Below are 9,411 nucleotides of genomic sequence, written 5' to 3' on the forward strand. Positions count from 1 at the left end.
GGGGAAGATGTCCAGACATCTGGACACAGAGAGTTGCCTGTGTCACATGAGAACCTCAGCTATGAATAGAGGCAACCAACAAGGGCAGACCAAGGAGAAGGAGAATTATGCTGATCTTCTGGCAAAGAGAAACGGAAAGAATCTTAATCTAAAATCTCTTATTCATTTTATATTACATTTTGAGTGTGAGAGAGGGACAGAGTATGCATTTGACTTAGCTTTTAGTACAGTTTTTCCTGTTTTGTTCCTCTCATGTCACAGGAATGATCTTATTTAACGGGCTAAGATAAGCCTGGGAAATGAGGGTACTTACCTTCTGTGTGGAGCCCAGATGTATGGATGGAAGCAAAGGGAACCTGCCAGCAGCTCCTTGAGGCCAGGATTCGCTGGAGTTTTCTAACTTCTACAGGTGTCACAGTGGTTCAACAGTGGCCTGAATTCACTAGAAAATTCTAGTATGCTAGATTATGCACAGGGAGTATGTAAGAGTCTCTCTGCTGACCTCATGCACACAGTTTGGGTTTCTTTGTTTTCTAGGAAAGAGAAGGAGGTGACAGACAAAAACATCAGCTTGCATGAGGTCAACATTTCCCCGTCTGTTTTTGACCAGTAAAGTTGTCTTTGCTCCATTTGAGAAGGCTGAAGGGAACGTGTCCCTGTGCAGAACAGAACCTAAGGAATGGTAAATATGTTGGCATTCAAAATACACTTGAAATACAACATGCCAGACCTACTGTTCAAAGGAGTTACGGGTCCTGCCTCAGCCCACCCCCTGAGTACATGCTTTGCTTTGAGTCCCACTGAAATCAATGCCCCTTTGAAGTGTACTTTCCAACACTTTCAAGAAGCAAAAGGGAGATATCAAAAGGTTAACCTAAAGTAATGACACTATGAGCTATATAAATTTTAAGCCTGGATCTATAGTCTTTCCATCTGCAGCTGTATAGATGGGCAAATTTCTTTTGATGCTTGCAACTGTGTTGCAGCACATCAACATTTAGAAATTTCTCCTCCTGATTTATTGTTTGAGTGAATTTCTCTTGTTGAAACAGAAGGCACAAAGGAGCCTCTGCGGATCTGGCCAGACTGAGGACTCGTCTGGTTGAACTTCTGCTGCTGTCAGTGCTGGGAGAGTTGCCAGTGACGGGCAGGTGGGAAGACACCCGGGTGAAGACAGGATTACTCGGACTGCTGGAGAGTAGGTGCATAATGCTGAAAAGCTTCAGGGGAAAGCAGACTGCAGCCTGGCTCCAGCATGGGGATGCCTCACCCTGCTGTGCCTTCAGCTGTATGGTCTGGCACCTTATGTGAGTGACTGGGCAGCAGGCTCCAGCACGTTCCAATGACACTGCGCTGTCTGCCCACGGGGTCATGTAACATTGGGTCAAAATTATCCCTATCATTTCCTTTCACGTGTCCCTGCAAAGCTCATTCTTCACATTCTGCCGCTCCCAGATCTCCTCCAGAGCTCTGAGTTTCTAGGTTTCTCATCCCCTTGAACATCTGCCTTTCATCTGGTTTTCCCCTAAATGTATTATATTTCATTTTCTCAGTGAATGTCACTTTGTTATTTTTCAGCTGGTATGTTAAGATTCTGTCTATCCCCACTGGTGTTTGCAACAGTAATGTCTGGGAATTTTAATAAACCAGAGTATCAAACACAACCACTTGGGTTTGTAGGAACATCTGAGGTAAGGAACGGGGAAGGCAAACACTCTGCCCACAAACCCAAAGGTGGGTTCAGACTGTGGTGGTGCAAAGAACATTTGAGCTTATACCTGATCTGTAAAGATAAAGTTTTTAATCTGTTTGAAAAGAAAACAGCAACCACAGTACTACCCCCAGCCCTGATGGTTTGTATAAATGTGCCCTAGTAAAGATGAAAAGGAATATGGACAGAAGAAGAAAAGGCATCCCTATGAGAAGTGCAATTGGCATTTCAGAGGCTGCTTTTGCTTTTAATCTGTGGGTTCTAGAAATGAATGCACTTTAGTTGACGTAACAAAAGATGACTTCTGCTGAGTGGACAAGTTTGGCGGTGTGCAGAGGAGCTGAGTGAGGAACAAGCCCTGCCCAAAGGAGGTAGATGTGCAACCTGACATTGCTTTGGGCATCCATAGCTGATCTTTAAACCAAACATGAGCCGTGGGCCCTCCCTGAGGCCACCAGAATTTTTCTAACGTGCTGGGATTTGGTAGGGATGCTTGGAAATTGGCTGGGACATATTTATAGGGACAGGTTCAAACTGCTCCACAGATACCTTGTCTGTCCACACCTCAAGGTTGCCCACTGAGGCAGCCTGGGTTTGCCATTCCCTCTGCATGGGAAACCTCTGTTCTCCTTGGAGAGGACCATTTTCCCCAAGGCCATTTCAGGGTGCATCTTCATGTCGTAACTATCCCCTTAACCATTAAAAACAGTGGGTAAAGGGTGGATTTTAAAACAGCGCTGGTGTATCTCTTTTAAAAATACTTCTTCCCTTCTCTCTTCACCTTTCCCATCTCTTTCTTTGCTGGCTTCAGGGTGAATGGTCAAAGGCAAACCCAATTTCACAGTCTTGGTATTACTTACAGTAGGCTGGAGAGCAACAGATTTCTGAAGCAAGTCTAAATATGGAAGTTCTCATGGGAAAGGAAGGGAGAATGCACCCATAGCAAAACCAAAAGCTAGGATGAACGAAAAATGAAATACTGGAGGTGATTTCCTTATGGCAGGTGAGTACTTGTTTAGGACAAAAGGAGTTATTGTAAAATCCATTAGCTAGTGTGTTCTAACCGCCCCCTCTTAACATTAATATTAAAGAATACATTTAATTTTATTTTATATTTATATAAATATTTTATATTTATATTAAATTAATATTATCACATATTTAAAGGTACAGTTCAGACTGAAATGAGGGCTAATGAGGAGATAACTTTGCTCTAGCTGGCTAATCTGTGCTAAAATAGTTTCCCTTGTCTAGATTAAGGTCACAAATCCATGACTGCAAGCAGTTGTAGTAGCTGATTGAGTTTCCCTCATCAGCTGACCTGCAGTACTGGTTGCGTACCTACTCTGAACTCGCCACGACATTGAAGGCACATAATTTCCCAAAGGGGACCCTTGTGCAAAATCTGAGTCACAGTTTATGTTAAGATGTAGAAGACAAGTAGCTGCTGTGGCCTTGGTTGGCATTTCCAGCAGAGGATCTGCCTAATTTTTGTGTCACAAGTATGTCTCTTGATGCCATGAAGTCTGGGTTTTGGATCACTCATCAGTCCTTTGATCCTTTAAGAGTCACAGAATCTACGTAGGCACTGCTGATAGGCAGTCTGAATAAAGCCCCTTTCTCTATCTAATCTGACTGGGCTGATGTAATGCACGGTACAAGCCAGCATCTTCACCAGATAGGAATCTAGGAGCGGCTTATGTGGCTAAGCCTTATACCAGACACTGCCGGGTAATGCCGACTGCATGGGGGAATTAACTAGAGGAACAGTCAAGGCTCTTTGATTAAGGGATTGCATCAATTGTTATAAGATATATTTGCAATAAAGATCTGTGGTTCCTGCTAGTAGGTCGGTATCAGTTGTGGCTAAGAACACTATCTTGCCATCTGTTCTTGGCAAGAATTGTACAATCCTTTCTTTCAAGTCGCAGATATTATTACACTTACTCAGCCTTTGTCAGCTCAGGACTTGACCATTATAATGCTCCCTGCAGGATGCTGCTCGCTGCGACCATCTGGAAAAAGAAGCTAGATCAGTATACAGCTGCTTGCTTATTCAGTAGCATTTCATACCACAAATGTCTTACACATCTGCCTTGTCTGCCCCAGCTATTCATTCGAGGGTGTGGTGGGAGGTGCTGCTTTGAATCTATACATTGCTGTGCATGCAGACAGAACTATGCTAAAGGAACACTAACTAGCCTGCAAAGTGGTGCAAAATTTCTAGTTTGGAAGCTTTGTAAGAAGCCTCTGGACTTCATTAAATATAGGGTAAAGGAAACCTTCTGTCTTAGGCTAGATGAACACAACCTGTCCCCACCAACTAAATTTCTATCCTCTTTCTCTGAATTGCCCTCAGGTCAGATTGCTGTGATATCCCCCAGTCACTGTGATGAGTGGTGCACAAAGGATGGTGTCCAAAAAGTGAACAGCTGTTCTGTGTTTTGTTTCTCATTATCCAATGCATGGCCCACTGCCCCACTGACCACACATTATCCAAGCCTTTCTCAGAGGCAATTTGTTCCTTTCCTCATGTTCCCTTCTGTGTCACTCATCACCGTGATGTGGCTATTAATCAATTTATTCTCACGGACTCGTTTGTGGGGGAGGTGGTGGTTATGTCTTCATCTTGCCTGACTGAGGTTGTTAAATTCTCCTCGGGTCTCAGCTGCTCTGAGCATGTTTCACCCTTTCAAAAGCTTTCACCTACCAAACCTTCCTGCTGCTGGTGGCCGGTGTGGCTCTCAGTGCACAAACTGAGGGCATGGTCCCTGTGTCTCCTGGCTTTTTGACCCCTGCCTGGTGCCCAGGCTGCCTAGAGAAAGAAGTGCCCACTTTATTGGCAGAGGAGACAGGCACAGGCACAAATATGGGAGGTCATGGTGGAAGCATCTGAGAACAAGGAGCCTTGCAAGGAGAGCAAGGGAAAGAGGAACAAAGACAATAACTAAATTGAGGCCACTGGCCTGCACCCTGTGGTGCTGCAGAGACTGCACCAAGGACTAGGAGAGGAGGCTGGGTGAAGGATAAACAGCTCAAAGGCTGGAAAATAGTTAGGGTTGGAATGGTTAGGAGACCAGGAGAAGGAGGCATGGACGAGAAAAGAAATAGCAGAGGCTGGGAGAGGCTGGAGCATGTTCTCCACCACGGTCTTGAACAAAATCCACCCTGGTACTCCTCCAATGGCAAGAAACAGCCTTGAAACTCATCCACAAACTGTGCTATCACCCTCATCTTCTCACTGGTCCAAAGATTGGATGGCAACCTATCACTACTATCAATTACTCCGACAGATCAAATGTCTGAGTCACTTCAAGTCCCGGAGGATCAATCTACCACAGACCACATCTAACCTGCTGGCTTTTCAAGGCAGATCTTACCTGTGGAGGCAAGGTAGAAGTTAAAATTCAACTCACAGTTGAAAATCGTTGGAGCTGCTGCCATACCACATGTTGTATTTTCCCAGGTAGCATTCATGTAATTTGTAGCAGCAATGAACGCGCAGCTCCTCCGTACGTAGCTACAACTACACGAGGACATCACACAGTCTATTTGCACAGCCCGTTAGCTGCATAACTGGTCTTTTGTACACAAAATCTCTGATTCAGCAAGTTCTTTAATCATGTGTCCCACTTTAAGCATGACTCTGAAAATCGGGTCTTATGTCACATACCTCTGAAAAATCAATTTTTGTTGCAATTCGTGGCTTTTTCTGTCATCTGACATCTCTTGCTGGATTTGTCTGAAATTCTGTGCCTGAAGCAGAACATCAAGAAACATACAAGTTCTTATAAATGATTATGTTTGCTAAACAGTTATTTTTCTACAGCTTAAAGTGACACTATCACTGTTTTCCATTTTCCATTTTTTCTGCATTATTACCCCACAAGAAAGGACTACTGCTGTGAAGTATAAAAATCTGCTCCTAAAACTACCCATGGTTTGTAGGCTTTTTTCCTCTTTTGGTTAATGAGAATTAAACAGGACATCAGAAAAAGCCACACTTGACGGCATCTATTTACTCCTATGTCTTCCCTTAAGCTCCATAAATTGTACGGGCATAACATTCAGCTTCACAAGTTTGTTTGCAAATCACAAACATCCTAAATTGGCATGATGCCACAAAGCCACAATGCACTACATCCAAACACATGGCAAGCAATTTGTCCAAATAACAATTTTATATCTAGTTCATGTGCACAGATCAAGATTAGTGATTCAGTGATGCCTGCTGAAAAATGGGAAAAATTACCTGTATTCTCAAAATCTAAAAGTTTTCCTATGCATTTAGGGACAATATTTTTTGGCTGGAGTTATCTAAACTGCATCTTGCCCTCCTATTCCAAGTAATGTGCATGACAGACTTCACTGCTGGCTTTCACAGGGATGATTGATTGTATTTGGATATCAGAGACTGTGTTCCTGGGTCTCAGGAAGTTTGTGAAGGCAGACAGCACGTGGCTCCCCTGGTGACTCGCAGAGGATGTATATGCCAGTTGTGATGGAAAGAAATCATGACCTCTCTTTTTGTCTTCAGAAATTTTACAGATCTGTCCACAGAAAGGCAATTTGGGAATCAAATAACCTTTCTGTTTTCTAGGTTGCAGTCTGAATAGGCAGAGAAGGAGGAAACCACTGTCAATAAATGCAAAGCTAAAAATAGGAAGACCAAAAGCCTCAGCAGGGCCGTGGAAAAATCCTTAAGGTGGAAGTAAGAGTTATTTATAAGGTTGGGAGTTGAGAGGGGAGAAAGAGGTCAGTAGAAGACATTGCATTACTTACATAGTTTGGGTTCCAGAAATTACTTTCTTGTGCACACAGCATCATTAGGAGGTGTTTCTGCTCGAGTCCTGGGTCCTAGCTACTTTTTGTGCCAACACGCCATGCCATGCCAGGAAGCAGGTTTCTGGGCATTCCTGGGATGTAAGAGGAACAGGACTCATGAGCAGCAACTCCAGTGTAGAAAGCAGAGATTCTTATTTGCGGATACATGTTTTGCAAAAGTACTTTTTGGAGGCTGAAAGCAGGTCAAGCTGCCTCCCCAGGCGTGGTCCTAACTGGTAGGTAGTTTGATGGAATTATAGACAGATGCAAGCCTGGGATGGAGTCACCATCTCCAAACTGAGCTGCAAAGGACCGAGTCTTCTAAGTTTGTTACCTAGGATGTATCCAGACATCTCCACAACGGAAGGTGAACTTTGAGGATTGGTACTGACTTAGGCCATGTACCATTAAGCAAATAGCTCAGTGCAACAGGATCAGATGCTGGAAACTTGACGTTTACACGAGACACATTGGTCTCATTCTAGTCTCATCCCTTTAGCACATCAGATGTGTCACTAGGGAGCACCTTTTCATTGAGTTTTATCAGCAAGAGATCCAGGTGGTGCCTCTGACACCACTCTGTGATGTGAACCCTAGCATGGCACGTGGAGGTGCCTAGGGCATGCATATCAGAAACACTTCCCAGTGCAAACAAAAAACTCTGTTGTAGACACATCCTTAGACTAATAATTTTCATACACCTGAAGTAGATACCATGATACCTATCCCTCAGTCTGAGTAGTCTATTGAAAATGTGAGGTCTGAGACAAAACCAAGAAGACTGACCTCATTTACACTTCTAAAATTTGAAAAATGTATAGGTTTTCCCCTCACATTTTCAAAGGAAATAGAGGGAATATTTCTTTCACAAGAGATCACACACTTTTTTTTTTCTATCTTTACTCTTAAAGGTAATAAAGTATTTGGCTATTGACCAGCACAAACAAATTCTGCATTATAACAACTGTAACAATTTTTTTTAATGAGAAGTCTTGGGCAAGCTAAATAACAGATGGATATTTCAGCCTAATGTAATGTAATAGAATATAAATGACCGGCAAGTGTGTATTTAAATATCTCCTCTTGGGCATATTTTTAATTGGCTATTTACATTAATTCTGAGTTAAATTGCTAGCGAATTTCATGAGGAATTTAATCTAGTTTGCCATATATGAGAAAGAAGACAACAGTTATGCAGGAGGTGTGCCCTGGTGGTTCGAGTGGACCTCCTTGGCTGTGGAAGGACACCTCTGAAAAGCTGCCTGTGCAGAGGAACATCATAAGGAAATGTTGGGACAGTCAGCTCCTGGATGAAATAATTGACCACATCCCATGGAGGAGCACTAACACTTTAGAGGCCTGATTTACTCCTTCCCACACAGAACAATTGCACCGGCGAAAGTGCGGGACAGTGAATTGCACTGTGGAGGTGGGAAGCCGCACCCGGGGCCGTAATCACTTAAATGGGCTTTGCTGCATGAGGAAATGAGTGAGATAAGGAGCAATGAGGTGGAAATGTCTCTTGCTGAGGCTGAAGCTTGAAAAGCAGCAGCAGTTCTTCAGCAGCTAATTTAAGTCATATTGCATATCAAAGGGACCCACTGACTTTTGGAGTGCACAGAATAAATAATTGATACCTCACCAGGGGAACTATCACGTCTCAGCCGTCAAGCTGATGGGAATTAGCCTCATTGGAGGGGATGTTTGCAAGGCCAGACCATAGGCAATACTGCTGATAAGCAATTCGGCTGTGACATAATGCAGAAGTTAGCAACATGTCAGTATTTTGTTATACCATTTTACTCTCTGCTCTTCATTAAACCCTTCCAGTGTCTGAAAAGTCATTTCTTTCCAGTCACCGCTGCAGTTGTTGGAGCCCTCTGACCCCAGCAGCCTGGTCACAAGGGTGTCATGACATTCCTGCTAGAACAAAACAGCTCTCTGAAAAGTGTGTAGGCAAGAGAGACATTGCACAGGCCATTTCCACTGTGAAGCTTCTTGGCTGTTTCTGCATTTGGGAATGAAAATACTAAAATTATTCTTTAAAATAAAGGCTCAGGGTGAAGATCCTGCCAATGGCACCTCAGAAACAGGGTGGTTCAGCGTCACCCACCAGTTTGTACATAAGAACATGCCTTTGGATGGGTAAAACTGGCTGTAAAACCATCAGCAGGAAAGCCTGTAACCAGAGATTTCATTTGTATTGGCCTGGGGACTAACACTTCGCCAAGAGAAAATCCCATTGCAGACCATTTGGTCAGAGTCAGTGCCTCACCACTCGACTCAGAGTCTAGATGAGGGATGGGAAAATAACCTGGGAGTATGACAAACACTGCAGGGAATAGCTGTGAACTGGGAAGGCAGTGAGTGAGGCTACCCTATGAAATGGCTGTGTATCTTGGCCTGACTCTTCACTCCCATGCTCTGGATCTGTCTGCATGCACCTAAAATTTAGAAGAGAGATTTTGCCAGACACCTGAGAGCAGAAAAACAGACTCTGGTAGAAGTAAATCCACCCCCCGTTTTTTTCAGCTCTCTCTGCAACAGGAAAAGGAGACATAACAAAGTTTTTATTTCTCGGGGGCAGATTATTAGACCTGAGAGCTCCTGAGTATCACAGTAACGACTGCTGAGACCTTTTAGGGATACAGAACAAAAGTACCCTCTGTCACCATGTCAGGGGGCTGAAAGATTGTAGCACCTCTCACTCACATCTCAGTGGTGCAAGCTCTTGGAACATAGTGTACTGCCGCAGCCAGCTCCCAGCTCCGGCCCCAGCCTGCAGCTGTTCCTTGAGAAAAACAGCCCAGGTCATTGGTTCCACCTGGGACTGGACAAGAGCATGCCCCACAGCCTGGCTCTGCATGCCATGCATG

At 43.9% G+C, this 9,411-nt stretch overlaps 1 long non-coding RNA gene across 1 annotated transcript; it reads right to left on the minus strand.

Annotated features, from left to right (window-relative positions):
- Positions 1-318: 318 nt before the first annotated feature.
- Positions 319-5,236, minus strand: LOC109145484. Its single transcript, XR_002046867.2, has 3 exons — positions 5,128-5,236; positions 3,659-3,726; positions 319-533 (listed from the first exon to the last, which is right to left on the minus strand). It is a non-coding gene; the product is annotated as an uncharacterized LOC109145484 (long non-coding RNA).
- Between the last annotated feature and the right edge of the window lie 4,175 nt (positions 5,237-9,411).

Source organism: Corvus cornix, chromosome 1, assembly GCF_000738735.6.
Source record: "Corvus cornix cornix isolate S_Up_H32 chromosome 1, ASM73873v5, whole genome shotgun sequence".
NCBI classification, from domain to species: domain Eukaryota; kingdom Metazoa; phylum Chordata; class Aves; order Passeriformes; family Corvidae; genus Corvus; species Corvus cornix.